This window comes from Protopterus annectens, chromosome 14.part0 (assembly GCF_019279795.1).
Source record: "Protopterus annectens isolate FY-2018-M chromosome 14.part0, PAN1.0, whole genome shotgun sequence".
NCBI lineage: Eukaryota > Metazoa > Chordata > Ceratodontiformes > Protopteridae > Protopterus > Protopterus annectens.
The window spans coordinates 215,132,644-215,152,675 of NC_056748.1; positions in this window are offsets into that span (position 1 = coordinate 215,132,644).

Here is a 20,032-nt window from a genome sequence, read left to right on the forward strand (position 1 = left end):
TATAGTTATATAGCTGTGTGTGTGTGTGTGTGTGTGTGTGTGTGTGTGTGTGTGTGTGTGTGTGTGTGTGTGTGTGCATATAGATATATATATATATATATATATATATATATATATATATATATATATATATATATATATATATACATACATATATACACACAGACACACACACACACACACACACACACGTGTATAGGGTCTATATCAGAACACCAAACTTTCAAAATTTCGAGTGTTCTAATATCAAACCCTATGAATTGAAAATTTTAAACATCGAACATACAGAACAGCAAATTTTTTCCTAGGGAAAAAATTTGCTTTTCCAAAACACACACACACTACACAAGCACATCAAACAAACAGCAATCCACACACATACACCTAACCCTATACTAAACTATACATACACCACTAACTATCCACTTACCTTAACCCACACCCTAACCCTAAGTTCAGTCACTATCACAGTCACCTCACCCGCACCCTAACCCACCTACCCTGCCCTAACCCTCATGTCCACACAATTGCACACTTACCTGACCCGCGCCCTAAACCTAACTCACCTAACCCACCCTAACCCTCACGTCCACACAACCCAACCTGTAACTTTCCACCGCAGCGCTGAAAATACCAAAGCAACAGAAACGGACAACCAAATTCTTTCCCTAGGAAAAAATTTGGTTTTCTGTTTCTTCGATATTTTCAGTGTTCGCCAAAAAAGGGGTCGATATTAGAACACTCGAAATTTTGAACGTTTGGTGTTCTAATATAGACCCTTGTATATAAATGTGTGTGTGTGTGTATATATATATATATATATATATATATATATATATATTTTTTTAATATATACATCTCAACAAATATGACAAACTTTAAAGTCTAAATTTTTGCTTACTTTAAAAATGAAATAGTAAAATAAAAAAAAACTAAATCAATGGCTGAATCTCCCATTTATTAATTTATTCATTCTTACATTCATTCATAATTAACCCTCTGCTCCATTGCAGAATTCACCAGAGCCAATTCCAATGCTCACAGGGCACAAGGCAGTGGAAATAAACCTGAATGAGCTACTAACCCATTAAAGGGTGAGCATGCACTCCCTCATGCATGATACATACAGCTACAGGCACTTTGGAGGAATGCCATTAACCAGCAATGTGTTCTTACCTTGTAGAAGGAAATTAGGGCACCAGGTAAAAACCCACATGGGCACTAAAAGGATGTGCAGCCACTGCTCAGAAGCCAACCCAAACAAGAAATTAAGTTGACACCCAGGCATTGGGATACAGCAGCACTGTTTCCGGAGTCAGTGGGCTACTCATTTGTCATAAAAGTTAAAACAGAAGGTAACTTCATGCACTACACATACAAAATACACAGGCACTTACAGAGCATTTCCCAATTAAATTATTCTCCTCCCTAAAACTGTAGTTAGCAAAAAATTAGGAAATTAACAAGAAATAAGGGGTGTGATGCTGATGTACCACACAAGTACCCAACAATCCAAAACATCTTGCTCTTCTTGGTGTGTTATCAAAATTACAACACTTCTGCCCTTAGATTCCTTGACAACCCACTAGTTATATAGATTCTGAATGTCCTTATATCATAAGTGCATCCATCACTCCAACAAAGCAGTGTACAACTCGGTCCTGGCTAGATTAGTATATTTTATTTTCATTACATTTACAAACGTCACTGCTTTTTCTTATAACTTGCAAAAACTGAGTTTTAATGCAACATTTCTGATATTAAATTCACTATTCTTTCTGTTCCTAACACTAATAATATTCAAATGTTACCTGAACTGAATTGTAAACTGTATGATCAACTCATGCAATATGCCCAGGTGATGACTGAAAAGGGTACTTCACAATCAGCCCACTTACCTGGTTAATAAGCATAAACAGACAGATGCACAACTAAATAAGTAAATCCAGTTGTATAGTAAAACTGACCTCCAATGTAACTATGGGAAAATTAAAGAAAACAAACAATTAAAAAAAGCTTTCTCCAGGACACAATACCGTGTACAACATATGAGGTAATAGTCCTCAGTGACTAAATACTGTAGAGGAAAATATCCCCATGCATATGAAAACAAAGGGAAAAGGTAGAACACAGTTGATTTCTCTTGTGATAAACTGCTATAGAGAGGAAATAAGCATTAATTGGCTTCTATAATTTTATTTGCTTCCCTTAGTCTTGTCTTTCGAATTTTTACTTATTAGTCACAGGCAGTAAGCTATTTACCTCACCGTGTCTGTTTGAAAAGGTAGGTGTTATTGAACATCAATACACGAATAAACAAACTGACATTAGTGCTGCTAGGGCTGCAAATGACCTGAGATTAATTAAAGGAGGGATATAGAAGCACAATCTGCATTAGGAATCAAAATAACTGTAAAGCACTAATCTCCCCATAATGTCACCTAACACATCAATAGCCAAACCTGACAGTAGAAAGACACAGAGATGTAAGAACACTAGTTAAAAGAAAAAAAAATGGCTAGGCCAGTCTATCCTCACAATGCTGTTACTTAGCAACCCTATTCAATAGCAGTTAAACAAGATACAGCAATGCATTAATGGGAGGCGCACATGGATTGATCGCCATGTAAGTGTGTTGCTTGGCCAATGCTGCCAATGCAGGAACTTGCAGCTTTTTGTGATTCCCGATCTAAAATCAGCACATTGCTGGTAAGGCATGTGAAGAGGAGTTAACGTACTGGGTAACATTTTTAGATAAAGTTTAACAAATGGCATTTATTCATATGCTTGCAGTTAAACATGAAAAGACAAATAAATATTTTCAAAGCTGTGTTACAGCCATTTACAGCAAAAACAGTTTGTAAGGAGATTAGAAAACATATTTTCTCCTTTGGGCAATATGCAGTAGACTTGGTTATAGTTTCATTTGGTGAAGGTTTGCAACCCTTCAGATCAGCATTGGGAGCTACATTAGTAAAAGTAAAATGTATGTTGAAATGTTAACTGCACTCAACATTAGTCTATTAAAAGCAGTAATGTTTCACATTTTCCATATTTGATTATAAGCACTGCTTATTGGTAGAATACATAACTATCTTATAGCCCTCAAAAGGCAGCAGTAACATTATATAACAAGTATATTGAAATATCTTGTAATATACCCCAAGTACTGAGGTGCAATATTTTGCGATGCATGCAGCCAATTGTACATAAAGGCTGTAGAACCTGTCATACTAAATCTGACAGCACTGAATCATCAGTCACCTGCCTTCTGTACTCTAGTTCTGTCTCATGAACTGGGTGAAAGGGCAGATGTGTTATCTAATAAATTGCTACAGTAATACTTCTGCTTTGCTTGTGACCCAGAAGAGAAGATTTTTCCCCAATGGAGTGGACTGTTACTTTGAACACAGTGAGCAGAAGGGCTGCATGTGTGAATTATGGGTCTGCAAGATAACAGCAGATGGAAAGAACCAGGTGGAATGCACTGAAGCATGAAGAACTGTAAGCAATTAAATCCATAAAACTATTTTCCAGTGTGTGTATGTGTGTGTGTATGTGTGTGTGTCTGTGTGTATGTGTCTGTGTGTCTGTGTGTGTGTGTGTGTGTGTGTGTGTGTGTGTGTGTGTGTGTGTGTGTGTGTGTGTGTGTGTGTGTGTGCTTCAGTAGGTGGATGTTGTTTATTCACATCCTTCAGATTTGTAGTGAAGATTATTTTTGGTGACCAGTATGTGTCAGATTGAGAGTATCTGAGTATATCCTATCCTAAGGGTCAAACTGTATCTCACACTGTTACACTATCATGTCAATTCGTCTTTGTCATCAGCAGTACAAGTTGAATGTTTAAGTCAAGTTCGATCAAAATTAAAGTCTATTTTTGTTCCTTTTCATTTTTTTTTTTTTATTAAATCTTGGGAAGTTTAATAAAAGTTGTTCTAGTGCTGGTGCTTAACTGAAAATCCTTCAGTTGTCTTGGAGGACTAAGTCGAACTTAGACAAAGGTCACTCTTCTTTCATGTCCTGTGATCAAAGCTGAGCCCTGAAGCCTTATAAAACTTAAGAAAAATAAATAGCCAGGACTTCCAAATGGCTTCAAACTGATCAACAGCTCATCCCGTGTTGAAACAGAAACCGAGAAAAAAAAAAAAAAAAGGACTGCCATTGAAAATGTTTGTTTTTTTTAGGGGGGGGGGGTAAATTCAATTATTAGCTAGTAAGTACACTACCTGAATGTCAGCAAAGAAAAAATATAAAAAAGATGAAAGAAAATCAGAGAGAGAACAAGTTAAGAGAAAACAGTGTCTGGGAAGGACTCTGCAGCTGTTCAGCAAAAGGTAGTTCAAGCTTCAGCTTTGGTTCAAGAGATGATTTCCAGAAATTTAGAGGAAAAATAAATCAGTGGTACTGAGAGGTGATCAAAAGTCATGAAACACTGAAGGAATACATCAACTCAAATAATAAAAGGCTGGAAAACAGAACAAGCTTTAACTAGCTGTTTAGATGAACTGATAAAACTGGAAAAATAATCAGAGGTTGAAACCAAGAAAAATCTGTCTGATTATGTAGGGTTTCAAGAAGAGCCACTTCAAAAATAGAGTTAGAAGACAGCACACGGACAAGACCTGAAATCTCTTCTGTACCAGAGAAACTAGAGACAACAGACTGTATTCATTTTGTGAAAGCACAAATAAGCAACTGGACAGGTGTTCCACAGCAGGGTTTGTTAACTGAAAGGACAGATCAAGTGTATGGTGCAAACCTGGCCATAAGAAAGAAGCCAATACCTATATTAGTAAAGATGCAATCCTACCAGCAGGAAGAGTTGATCCTGACAAACCAGAGGCAGAAGGGCAAGGTATTAAAAACTTGGGGCAGTAGAATGTTTGTACAGAATGATTATTCACTGTACACCAAGCAGTAGAGAAGCAAAAGTAACCCAGCAATCAGGGAATGTTGAGAGGCAGGTGTGAGATTCAGGTGGCTGTATCTAGCTGTCAGAGTATTCTTCCTGAAGGACCAAATATATTTTTGAATTTTGCTGAATAGGAAAAGAGGAAATAAAGTTTATCCAACAAAAAGTGGGCCAGCAAGGAGAGGAGGATGCTGCTTCTCATTTTTAATTGCATTTCAAATGAACATGAAATAAATGTATAAATAACGAAATAAAAAGACAAACAATTAAACATAAATAAAAAAAGTCCACAAGAAAATTTGATATTAGACAAGACCATTAAAACGTTTTCCAATATGTCTCTAAGTTTTTACCAAGGTAGCTTCTTATGTGTGACATTTGATGTTCTATTATGCATAGTTTGTAATTCTTTATTATATACATTTATTGCTAAAGAAATGCATTCTGAAAAAGAGATTATATTTTTAGTTTTCCAGTTCATTGTAATGACTTTTCTAGCAATAGCCAGAATCAGTCAAAGGAGAGGCATTAGAGTTCTTGGTATGGAATCCAGAATTGGAACATGGAAAGCGATTTCCAATGTTCCAAAGAAAAAGTACTTGAGAGAGAAAAAAGCACAGGAATTGACTAGGAGGAGCAGAACTACCTTAGACTTGAACTAAAGCCTGGGGGTGGGAGATGGAGGTGAGCAGGAAGAAGACCAGCAATGCTGAGATCAGTGAATACTTAAGGAGACTATAACATGTCAGCCATATTTGTGAAATGTGGTTTTACAAGAATAAATGGCTAAAAAAGGCTGGATTTTTGCTGATTTCATTAAACTTGTGAGTGGACTTTAACACATATGTTTCTCTTTATGTTATTAATGTTTGGAAGGAACTACAAAGGGAAAGTAAGTGCAAATAAAACAGTTTTGTTCTTATTAGTATTTGTATAAAAACATTTCATGATATAAACTGCATGTCATGTACAGTAAAGCAGTTTTGTGCAGTGTGTTGTCAGGGGTTTTTAAATTGGGGGGGCCTTTTCAGTGACTGTTGGAACATATTAAAAGAACTAGGTACCTTTTAATTGTAAAAATATAGGCTTTACAGTATAAAAAGAGAAGAAAGGCTGGACAAAAACAAGCTTAATGTTAATATGTTACTCTCTTGAGCCAATGGGATGGAGGTAAGGTTGGGGTGTAAAAGTACACTGATTATTATATTATGTGTATATTATATGAATAAAGATAGTTTATCTTATTTACACAAGGGTAAAGGTCTAGATTAACACCCTTGGATTAAGCTATAAACTGTAAGCTGTGTGCGTGGGGAGGGGGTCATGAAATAAAGAAAGTGTGGGATTTTGGATGCATATCCTTAAGCAGAATAATAATCATACAGAATATTATATTCATAAAGTAGCAAAAAAGTATTCTAGGAACTACAATGAAGGATATATGTATATCTCCCAAATATGCAACAAAGTCAAGAAGATTTAGGATCTTTGCCTGGAAGTGTTTACATAGGTATTTTTATACCCCAATTAGACGCCAAACAATTTTTCTTCAGGTGGATAGCAAGTGTTGGAAGTATGGATTAACTTGGAAGATGATTTTTTTTTGCATTATGATACAGAATTGGAATTGCCTAGACATAGTAAAGCCTTGCTGAGTCTAATTATGGTGGCTCCCAAAAAAGCAATTACTAGAAAATGGAAATCAATGTCTAGACCAACATTACTAGAAGTAGTGGATATAGTAACAGAAATAATACAACTGGAATTGGGATCTTTAGAAAAGGGAGGGAGCAAACTACATAGGAAAAAATGGGAATTATGGGAACAATATATGCAGAGCAGGAATGAGGTTTAAGATGCAGGATTTGAATGAGCCATATAATGCTTAACTGAGAATGTCTGGATAGATTATAAGTGATGTATAATGTTTGCAACTACAGTTGTTTCAGTGGTGTCTCTGATGTATATTGTTTGCAACTAAAGTGATGTTATGTTGTTTGTTTTTCATTTGTATAAATGTAAGATTGCCTATGTCGTGTGAAAATTTAATAAAGATATTTGCTGGAAAAAGTATTCTAAGAACTAAATAACATGCAGATGTAGAAAGAAGACTTTGCAAAAGGGATGACGGCAAGTAGAGGTACAGAAAACAGTCAAAAGGGGGCTGGAATTTAGTGGGAAAACTGGCAAAGGAACTGAGGTATTGGGATCAAATCACTAAAGAGGGAAAGGTAACAGAGTAGGATGAGGCCAAGAAGATGTTTTGACTTCAGGCAAGAGACTCCGTTCCCTACCTATTAGGGTTTGATGTCAGAGTGTGGGCAAAGAGAAAGGGATAGTGAAATCTTTAGTGAAATACCTGCTCTGGCGTAGTATTTAGTGAAATCTAGAAAAGAAGTTGCTGTTTAAAAAGAGATTACTATAATAATCAATCAGAGGAGGTTAAAAAAGATTTAGAAGAGAGACCAAAAAAGCAATTTATAAGAGAACAATAGGAAGACACAAGTATGGCTCCCAGTTATGCAAGAAAGTCCAGAAGGTTTAGGATCTTTGCTTGGAAGTGTTTGCATACATATTGTTATATCACATGCAGACGTCAAAGAATATTTCCTCCTGTAGATAGCAAATGGTGGTGGTGTGAAAAGGAAAAATAAGAGGTAACAGGGAATGTGTTTTGGGAGTGTAATGAGTGGGCAGATTTCAGAAATCCCCTACAGAGTACTCTTTCAGAAATGTTGTTGAGTGGCCAAATGGCTCAACTAAAGATATTTTTTTCCTGAGCTGGGACACGAGTCTGAATCATATAGACATAGTAAGGCCTTTTTAAGTTTAATTATGTTGGCTGCCCAAAACAGCAATTACTAGAAAATGGAAATCAAATCTAAACCAACTGCATTTGAAGTCTTGAACATTATAAAAGAGAGAAAATAACTGGAAGAGTGATCTATAGAAAATGGAAGGAGCAAATTACACAGAAATAAATGGAAATTGCGTGAACAATACATGCACAGTAAAGTTCAGGAGGAGGAGGAAGAGTGAGGTTTAAAGGAAAGCAGGAATTCGGCAGTTTATGAAATATTGTACAGATGATTACTACAAAGGAAATATATGTGATGTATAATGTGTGTAAATGGAAAATGTTAATACGGCTTGTTTTTTTTTTTCTGTTAATGTATGTTTGCCTAGGTCTTAATTGATAATTTAATAAAGGTGTTTAAAAATAACAAAATAAATCCATAAAAAACAATTACTGGAGTGAATTAGCATTCCTATGACACAGTCAAAAAAAAAAAAAAAAACACCACCACCACCATACTATTTTATGCTCTTTCCTATTATCTTGGAGAGAGGGGGTATTGTGACTGTTTTATATTTCACTGAAGCAAGATTCACTGAGCATTCCTTTATTAAAATGAATTCAGTGAAAATAGTTTTCCTGAATGAAAAATCCCTGTTGCTGGAATATTGCTTTGTTGTACATAGACGTGTGGAAACCAGCAGTGTGTGGTTATTTTGCGTCTATATTAGAATGACGAAACCTCACTTACGCGAATCCCTGAAAGGCCGACAACACAAACAACGAACCACATAAACACCGAATGTCCTTAAGCACGGAATTCAAAATACTGAATCACCATAGTTGTCCACACCATGTTTAGTGGGGTAAAACATCAGTAGGAGATTCCCTTGTCGTATAGCTCCCCAACGTAAATGTGCAATAGTTACTGACCTTAGGGTTAGGGTGCGGGTTAAGGTAAGTGCATCTATAGTAATACATTCATATTTATTTTGTTTGAGTAGGCAGTACATAGCGGGCAGTGGAGTTGGCTAATTATGACAATTCGATATTTTGAATTTTGCGCTTTAGGACGTACAGTGTTCTTGTGTTCGCTGTGTGTGTGTCGGCCTTTCGGAATTTGTGTAAGTGAGGTTTCAGCATTCTAATATAGACCCATTATTTTACCACTTTTTCCTCATCTGTACAGTGTTAAAACTTAATTTAGTGTACCACAGTGTACTGAGGCTGATGCCCCTGGGGGTGGTTGGGGGAGAATATTCCCTTACAATGCATCAGTCCTGCATTTGTTTTAATGATAGGTGAGCAGGGTGGAAACAGACGGAACATTCTTTTAAACTTGTGTATGTGTGATACATGAATCTCAGATACAAGTAAATGATAAATGCCTCATATGTCTAGATGCAACAGTTTATATTAGTGGTGCATAAAGTTTCAGACAGGCAGACAGTGGGCAGCGAGATGCCTACTCTGAATGCATGTAGTGTCAAAAGATTCATAGCGGGTTTACACAGACCAGGAAGTCATGCAGAACTGAACATTTATTCAGATTACCATTGTTTCCCTTTCATTTGCACAAACACACACACCCACACAAAAACACATCTACATACACGTATAGTCACGACAAGCATTGTATGGACTACTTTCATATTTTGTCTTCCTTCTTATGTTTTCCATAGAGCTAGTATAGTCCATCATTTAAGAAGTAGTCTTCCACTCAGAAGTTCTTCTGATAATTCAAACAGTGGGTCCCAAGTGGCCAAAATTAAACTGACTCAGAAAAAAAATGTAAATTTTAGAACTCACCATTTCACTGGTGTTTTTGCATGGGCTTTGTCACTGTTGTCTATCTGCCTGGGGCTTTGTGACTGCTGTCTGTCTGTCTGTCTATACAACATCATAATCATACTTCTGCTGCAATCACTCTTCTAGACCATTAATATTGCAATCTGTAACACACCAGTTTAATATTTGTTATTCCCTGTATATTCATCTTTGTGTTTAAATGAACTTAATGTACTAGAATCTCTCACACTGATTGAAAGTTCACTGCATAATGTTGGTATCAAGTGTGTCACATAACTGCCTCTGTTTCTTAATCCAGGATGTATTTTAACTATTCTCAGACCAGTTTCTTTCCTCATGTCTTCACTTACCATTACTCTAAAAGACCATACATAACTTTCCTCTTACAAAAGGAAATAATTTACTGCGGAGATCAACTCTAATCTTTCAAAGTATTCTTCTAAGTTGTTTACTCTTTTGGTAAAACATTTTATTTATTTATTATTTTTATTTATTTACATTTGTTGACCGGGCTGGTCCAACTGGATTAATGTCCATTTTCAGAAGAGGCCCGGGGAGAAAAGCTCCAAGTGAGGTACAATAAACATTGAGCATTATTCAATAAAAGCATTTAACAGTAAAAAAGTTACACATATAGTTCAGAGAAGAAAATGTTTTTTTATAGTGTCTGCAATAAGCAAAATAAGAACATCAAAGGGTGAAAAAAAAGCAAATTCGAATTTAGTAGTAAGTTTTTGAGAAGATTAGAAGCAAGATAAGTGAGAGATCTAGGAGCAGAGTTGTAGCTAGTCAGGGTTAGAGCAGGGGCAGAGCCAGTGAGTTAGGAGGTGAGTTCAGGGGCAGAGCCAATGAGTTAGGAGGTGAGTTCAGGGGCAGAGCCAGTGAGTTAGGAGGGGAGTTCAGGGGCAGAGCCAGTGAGTTAGGAGGTGAGTTCAGGGGCAGAGCCAGTGAGTTAGGAGGTGAGTTCAGGGGCAGAGCCAATGAGTTAGGAGGTGAGTTCAGGGGCAGAGCCAGTGAGTTAGGAGGGGAGTTCAGGGGCAGAGCCAGTGAGTTCGGAGGGGAGTTCAGGGGCAGAGCTAGTGAGTTAGGAGGTGAGTTCAGGGGCAGAGCCAGTGAGTTAGGAGGTGAATCTTGAGTTGGGATTTGAAGCTGGGAAGAGTGGAGAGAGCAGTGAGGTGGGAAGGAAGGGAGTTCCAGGCTTTTCCAATTGTGTTGGAGAACAAGGACTCGCCTGTTAAGTTGTTGGATTTGCAGGTAGATATTAGAAGTTTGTTAGAGGAACACAGACTTTTGAGATTACAATAAGGGCTAATAAGAGTCGTGAGTATAGGGGTGCTGGTAGGTTTGTAGAGCATTTTATGGGCTAAAGAGAGCTGGTGAAATAAGATGAGATTCTGCAGTTCTAGCCATCCCAGTTTTTTTAAGTTTTGGCAGTGGTGAGTTCTAAAGGTAGAGTCAGTGGCAAATCTGGCAATACTGTTGTAGGCAACAGTTAGTTTGGAGAGGTTAGTTTTGGACAGATTTGTATAGATGGAGGAGGCATACAGTAGGGTAGAGATCAAATGGGTATGTGCTATGGAAGTTCTGGCAAGTGTTTTAAGAAATGGTTTAATTTTAAACAAGGAGCCAAGTTTTCTGTTGACTAGTTTTATTGTGTTGTTAATGTGCGAGTCAAAGCATAGGTTGTTGTCAATCTCTACTCCGAGGAGCTTGGTGAACGGGTCAGGAGATATGTAGGTGCCATTATTAGAGAAGACAGAGAAACTGAGTGGAGAAGATTTTTGGGTGGGGGAGAAAAGTAATAATTTGGTTTTCTTGTGGTTTAAGATTAGACATCTGTTTAAGAACCATTTTTCAACATTTTGGAAAGTCTGTTGGGTAATAGAGTGCAATTCAGAGGGGAATGTGGCAGAACAAATCAAAGTAGAATCATCAGCATATTGTATACAGGTAGCAGAGGACAGACTGGTATGTAGGTCATTGATGAAGATTGAGAACAGAAGGGGGCCCAGTATTGATCCTTGAAGGACTCCAAGGGTAATAGGTAGTAGGTTGGATAAGCTGTTTTCCCAGCGCACTGCCTGTTGTCTGTTAAGAACATATGCTTTGAACCATTTTATTGCACCAGAGTCAAGAGCAAAAGTTTTAAGTAAGTTTAATAGTATCTGGTAGTTGACCATATCAAAAGCTTTGGATAGGTCAATAAATAGAGCAGAGGTTAGTATGTTATTGCTCTGGTTTTTGTTGATACAGTCAGAAAAAGAAAGAAGGGCTGAGGTGGTGCTGTGGTAAGGCCTGAAGCCATGTTGACAGTCAGCTAGTAGGTTGTGGTTTAATAGATGTTTAAGAAGTTGTTTTTGGATGCATTTCTCCATGATTTTAGCTAAGGGGGAGACTAAGGCTATGGGATGGTAGTTTGAGAGTTCTGTAGAGATCCCTCCTTTATGCAGGGGAATGATATGCGAAATTTTGCAAAGTGAAGGAATGCAGCCTTCAACAATGGTTCTGTTAATCAGGATGGAAATGGGATAGGCTAATGGATTGGCTGCAATTTTTAGATACTGACCTGGTAAAAGGTCAGCAGAAGGCGAGGAGATTTTAAGTTTGTGGAGGAGAGAATGAATAAGTGAAGTGGGTACAGGTTGCAGTTGAAAGGTGGGAATGGAAGTGTTAGAAGAGGGGGACTGAGAGGAGATATTAGGGGCTAGTTGGTTAGCTAGAGACTGGACAGTTTCAATGAAGAAGATATTGAAGGCATCAGCAGTTTGTTTTGGGTTGTTTTTGGAAGTGCCTAGGGGGTGTGGGGTGTCACTGTGGCCAGGCTTTAGGAGAGAGTTTATGCCTGCCCAGAACTTTTGCAGATTATGTTGGTTGGTTGGATGTAAATGGCAGTAATAATTTCTTCATCTTAGTACAGTTTGTAAATTCACAATTTCGAATATTAATAAAGTACAAAAACATAAATTATATTCTATTACTGTTCTAACCACAGATAAAAAAACACTTTTCAATACTTTGGCTTCTCTTGTAACAGTGCTTTGAAGAAGTAACCCAAATGTTTTAATGCCATGTTTATAATATCAGTACGATGCCATTGGAACCCAATGCTTTGCAGTAACACCTAAATCCTTCATCTGATTAATATCTAGTACAACCATACCCATTTGTATATCACCACAGAGACATTTATCAAAATCAACAGCTTTGCACTTCTTATGGTTGAAGTGGAAAATAACTTTATCTGTGCAGTCATTCATATCATTTGAGTATTTATTTAATGGAGTTAAATATGTGGTACAATTGATATGGACATCAATAACCTTACATTTCTAAGGCTGAAGGGTATCCCAGTTTAATTGCACAGTCTGTAATATAATTTAAGGATTTATTTAATTCAGTCTAATCTGCAGTACAATTTATTTGGCATCTACATTGCAATAATCTGCATATATTGTTAACCAACAGGATTCTGAAGTAGGCATTTCAGCAAGAAGCACACTCAAAAAGAAACACACACACACACACACACACACACACACACACACACACACACACACACTAATATAATTGTAGTTTGGTGTAGGAGAAATGTTTTGCACTACAGTGATCTCAGACATAGTGTACATATTAACTTTGATTTACTTTAGAACAGGAGAAATACCCAATTATACGGTAAGGTAAGTCTTAGTATTTTTAGTTACTCTGAGATAATTGTAGCTTGGAATACTCTACGGTACCCATCTTGATCTCACTGTAGGAGAAATACCACTGGATACTGTGAAATCAGACTTATTGCCAACTCTGAGACTGGTGTACATTGGTGAATGGGTAACAATTCCCTCTAATGCTGTCACCTCAGATCTAGTACACATAATAACTCTGAGATCTTTTTGCCTTGGTATATGAGGAATACCCTGAGGTACCATAACTTCAGCTTTAGTATGCATATACTAACTCTTAGATCATTGCACTTCAGTGCAATACACCCACACTGAAGAACTATTAACTCAGATTTAATATATATATATAACTCGGAGACTGTTGTATGAGTAATACCCTGAGGTACTATATCTACAGACTTAGTATGTGTACTAACTCTGGGATCACTGTACCTTGGAACAGGATGAATACTCTGAGAAAGTATATCTACTGACTTATAATAAGTACTAACACTAAGATCACTGTACCTTGGAGTAGGAGGAATACTCTTCTTCTTTCAGCTTTTCCCGGTTAGGGGTTGCCATAGCAGATCACCTGTCCGCTCATGATTGGCAGTCTAAGGTACCATAATGTCAGACTTATTAAATGTACTAACATTGAGATCACTATACCTTGGAATAGGAGGAATGCTCTGAGGTACCATAATGTCAGACGTAGTATATGTTCTACATTAAGTTCACCATACCTTGGAGTATGAGGAATGCTCTGATGTACCAGAATGTCAGACTTAGTATATGTACTAACACTGAGATCACTGTACCTTGAAGTAGGAGGAATACTCTGAAAGTACATATACCAAGTTGAACACTATACTACAACATTGAGATCACTGTACCTCAGAGTAGGAGGAATACTCTGAGGTGCCATAATGTCAGACTTAGTATATGTACTAGCATTAAGTTCACAGTACCTTGGACTAGGAGGAATGCTGTGAGGTACCATAACATCATACTTAATATATGCACCAACATTGACATAACTGTACATTGGAATAGGAGGAATGCTCCAAGGTACCATAATGTCAGACTTACTATATGTACTAACATTGAGGTCACTGTACCTTGGAGTAGAAGGAATGCTCTGAGGTACCATAATGTCAGATTAGTATAAGTAGTACACCAACTAACTCTGAAATAACTCCACCTTGGAGTATGAGAAGTACACTGAGGTACAGCAACCTTTGACTTGGTATTTATACTAACTCTGAAATAAGTGTATCTTGGAGAAGCCATAGTACCCTGCGGTACCATAGCCACAGATTTGTATACATACATACTTTGAAATAACTACATGTTGGAGGAATACCCTGAAGTACCATAACTTCAGACTTAGTATATGTACAAACACTGAGATCACTGTACCTTGGAGTAGGAGGAATACTCTGAGGTACCATAATATCAGACTTAGTATATGTACTAACTTTGAAACAACTGCATGGTTTCTATCCAGTAGCTAAAGGCACAATGACTTAGATTTCTTCTCATATCACAGTGCCTTGGCTTGCTGAAGACAGACTTCTGAACGGTTGACCAAGAAAAGAATCAGCAGGTATACTTAAGAGGTGGAACTGCGGTGGTGGTGCTGCGGTAGCGTTGTTGCCTCACAGTGAGATGCTGTCTGGTTTGATTCTCAGCTAGAGCTTCTTCTGCATGGAGACATGCATGAATGGGCATACCTTCATTGAAGGGTGTGCATCAGAGCTGGCAACTCGAAACGTAAAAATGTACTGCCAATCATTAGCCGACCGCAGTTCCGCTGTGGCAACCCCTAACCGGGAAAAGCCGAAAGACACAACAACTTAAGAGGTGGTATTCTCTGAATGGGAGGGTCACAGGGATACAAAAATGTCAGGGGAGGGATTTATCCCAAACTGTGTTCAGGCCTGCTCCTTACTTGAGTCACAAAGGTTTTGAAATGCAAATGAACACTGATTCATACCACCCATATTGTTATAGAATATGCCACCAATAGTACAAGCAATCAGGATCTGACAAATCCTCTTTCGATCCCTTGTGATTTGTTCCTGTTATTATTCTTTTTAAAAAAAGTGATGGTCATCTAGGCACCAACAAGCCACTTTTAGGGAATTTATCAACAATGGGTATGTGTTTGTGAAGAAGTATAAACTGAAGCACAGATCACCATGGGTAAACTAGGACCTAGACGCTCAGGCCATATACACATAAATGGACCCTCAGGCCATATACACAAAAATGGTTAATTTGTGGCCATTTACTTCCTTATTGGCCCTGTCTGCCTTCATCTGCACATCCAGCAACTTCCTATGTAATATTATCTCTACAAAGGGGCCATTTTCTCATGCGTATGCCCTATTCTGTTAATAAATTACTTATGCGCATTTCTGATGATGTTGTATACACTTCTTTTTTGATAATGTTTCATTAAACGTAGTGTAATAATGTTTAAATACCTATTTACTATGTTGCTGCTTGTAGATTTGAGCTATATACGCGATGTCACTATGTTGGTTTTAGCATCCTAGTTCTTTTTCACATTTATACATACCTGCCATATGCTGCAAGCTGTTTTTGTACTGCACTTTTTGATCCCATTAGGACTAACTTAAAAAATGCCTGAAAACACAATAATCTTTAAATAATATTTATGAACACGTATTGAAATAAAAAGACAAATCTGACACAGAATGCAGCAGATGTTCTGTGCTAAGCAGGAGGTTTTTCAAGATGTTGGCAGATTATGTCTAGAAGCAGTATACAAGAAAATCTCAGACAATGAGATGCATCAGAGATAAACTGTACTGTTACAACCACCAAAGATAAAACAGAATAAACATGCATAATATACATTGGAAACCAATGCTTCATTTTTTGGTAGTTAGTTGAGGCTGTACAAAATTCATCATTAAAACCCACTGATTTACGCAGGATTATAAATACCCACTACTGCATGGTCACCTCACACCATGTTCACTTTTCAAATTTCATACATTTTAATGAAAACTTAATCCTCAAGCATGATAGCAAAAGGATAAACTAAATATCTCACAGTCATAACAAAACTATGAAACAAAGCAGGTATCAGAATGCTTGCATACCATAAAAATACACGATTAAACTGTAGCAGAAAGATTGTTATAAGCAACCATCCTGAATACTAAAAATGCTATAAAACAATGCACTTAAGGCAATTGAATATACATTCACACTGGATGATTCTGTTGGGCTTTTTCAGTAGGATTTCTGCAGTATCCCAACTCTCATTTTGTTTGTTGTCTCTTCGTTGCCTTTCATACTCATGTACTAAATGCTTACACCAGAAGAAATAAGTCCATCTGTACTCTGATGAGAAAAATAATACATATGTTTTTGTTTTGTATATATTCCTGGTATGTATATTGAACAAGCATTGCAGAGGGACAAGTGAAAAAAATACTGCCTAATAATAATTTGTATATCATCACAATTAGTTGAACACTTTTGTCTTAAAGGTTATGCATGGAACTCTGTTTAGCCTCTTATCAATTCCATGTACAAGTTAGGCTGGTGCACCACTGGTGTGCCACCTTGAGTTACTGACTATGCTGCTTTGACAAATAAACTCATTTGGTAGTTTTTCAATGTATCTTGTCAAAAAAGTAAAACAAAAAAAGAAAAAGAAACGAAACGAAAAACAAGTTACTCATGTAGAAAGTCGTTATGTTTGAAAGTACAGCTCTAAAGTGGGAGTGTGATCATTGCCCTTAAGCACTTTTGATGAAGTGGGATTATTTGTATCATAGATACTGATTACTGTCAGCAATCACAAATAACTCCTGAGTAAATGAAATATATTGCAAGTTCTGTGAATGTTATCTTTAGCTGAGGGTATTTGAATCTGTAAATATATCTACTGTGTGTGTGTGTGTGTGTGTGTGTGTGTGTGTGTGTGTGTGTGTGTGTGTGTGTGTGTATCTACATCTATTTATATATATATATATATATATATATATATATATATATATATATATATATATATATATATATATATATATATATATATATATATATATATATATATATATATATATATGAGTCTATATATATATATATATATATGTATATATGTATATATATATATATATATATATGGAGGGAAAGAGGTGAACTAAAAGGTAAAATGAAAGCCTGATTATTTTCTACATCTGTGTCAGTGAGGAAGAGATTTGCATTGCTCACTGGTGCAGACAGTTCTAATAATTCGGAGAATATCACTTTTCCATACCAGGTTTTTCCATGGAAGAAATTTTGTAAATAGAACATTTATAGGCAGATATGTTTGGCTACATAACTTCCATCTCCAATACAATCAACAAAGTAAGGGAATATCTACATATGTAAACTGTCAAGAACTTTATCAGGTTTAAACTAGATTGTGAGTGCATCTATTATCCTTCTCCAAAGTTGTCTAAGTTAGGATGGTTAAGGGAAGCAAAGTTTACCAAGGGGATGATTTCAAAATATGAAATAAAATATACAAAAAAACACCAGTAGGATTAATAGTACAAAGCTACAAGTTAAAATAACCACAAAAATGAACAGAAAAGCAGATAATAAAATCACATTTAGTACAATTAGGTAAGTGCTTTCTCCTCCATGCAGCCACTTCCTGTTAAATGCAATCCTAACCCTCCACAATCAATTAAAATCGTTCAACCTGTAAATAGTTAAATATTCAAACTCATAAACCCAAAATCACTCTCCATGACTCTCCACAGCATAGGAAGAGCAACTCAGTGTATTACATTACAATGCTATGATCAGACTTAAAGGTACAGGTTCAACAATGCAAACAAAAACACTAACATTAATTACAACTATTAGTGATTATTTCTAAATGGGAGGACTTCAATATTTAGCAGTTTAGTGCAAAATAATAAAAGGCTATAAGCTACTAAAGATCTTTACACTGCAATCCAATGTTTACCTCATCTCCAACTGCCTATAGAGCAAGTTACTTTACACAAACCATGACCACTCCTACAGTCACATTTACTAAGTTATAGCCCTTAAATTATCTACAAATCCCCCTTGATTTCAGTACTGGCTTAATGGGAACCATCCCATTCAAACCAGAACCCCTATCTGCCCTTAGTTTAAGAATCCACCGTACCTCACTCCTCTGTGTTCTATTCTCAAGATTGCCCAACCTCACTCCATCTATAACTTGCCCAACCTCACTCCATCTATTACTTCAGTCACCATAAAACTAAAAAAGTATGTGCTTTCCCCATCTCTGCTACATGCCTGGTTAGGGCATTGGAGGTATTCCCTATCTGCACATAACAGACATGCTCCCTTATCCTTTCCTGTAACATTCTATTAGTTTTTCCAATGTAAAAAGGAATGGCGGCATTTACACTGTGCTAACTACAATAGATTTTTAGTGTCACAACTGGTTCTAACATTTATCCTTAAAGCTCCTTTTTGTATCCAGATGCATAAACACCCCCTCACTACATATACAAGTCCAAAATATGACAACTCCCCCCCCCCCCTTGTCTGCAGGATGAATAACTATAGCATTATCATACTAGAGGCCTCTTAGGGCCACTTTTTATTCTGTCATCAAATTCACAAATCTAGCAACCTTCTGTCTATCCCCTAGTACCTAAGGCAACTCATCCTAACATATTTTACTAAATGCATCTAGTAATGCATGACTCACTACTAGTCTTATAGGTTTAGGTTCATAGGTTGGTACTAGGCTATCAGCCCTAGGGCCTATACAAGCCTAGCCATAACAATTCCCTGGCTATTTCTTCCCACATTATTTACTTTCCTGGACCCCTGTCTAGCAGGGTGACTGACGTGATCCCTGGGGTGAATTTCTTCCCATCCAATCGTCAAGGTTCCTCTAGTTAGCACTGTATCAGCATGTAATAGGCATGCTGTAATCCATCATCTCTGCCTCTGCCTCTTCCTGCCTGATGATAGGAATGGAAAATTTGGAAAAACCTGCCGACACAGGTTATCAGAGCCTATGAAATATTTTGCCCTCTAGAAGCACATACATTCCTATTCTTATTACCTATATACAAATGTTTTAGCATAACATTTCTAACAAAAAAATTTAAATTTTTAAATTAATAATTTTTTTTTTCTAAAACAGTGTCCACTAAATCTGCTTCCTGTGCTGTTATGAATGAGTCTCCCCTGTTCACAGATAACTCCACATCAATCGTCTCCTCGATATATTCCATACTATTGATGCTCTTCAATAGTTAATATTGAAGCCAATATTTTGGCTTCAGCATCTTCTAGAGGGCAAAATATTTCATAGGCTCTGATAACCTGTGTCGGCAGGTTTTTCCAAATTTTCCATTCCCTATCAGGCAGGAACGAGGGAGGCAGCTGAGTTGATCAGAAGCAGGGGACGGATTAAGAGGAAGGAATTCTGTTTTATTTTATTTTATTTTATTTTTTTTACAGGAAAGGGTAAGAGAGCATGCCTATTACATGCTGATAGGGAATACCTCCAGTGCCCTAACTAGGCATGTAGTAGAGATGGGGAAAGCACATGCTTTTAGTTTTATGGTGACTGAAGTTATTAATGGAGTGTTGGGCAATCGAGAATAGAAAGGAGAGGAGTGAGGTATGGTGGATTCTTAAACTAAGGGCAGATAGGGGTTCTGGCTTGAATGGGGTGGTTCCCATTAAGTCAGAACTAAAATTGAGGAGGCTTTATAGATAATTTAAGGGCTATAACTTAGTAAATGTGACTGTAGGAGTGGTCATGGTTTGTGTAAAGTAACTTGCTCTATAGGCAGTTGGAG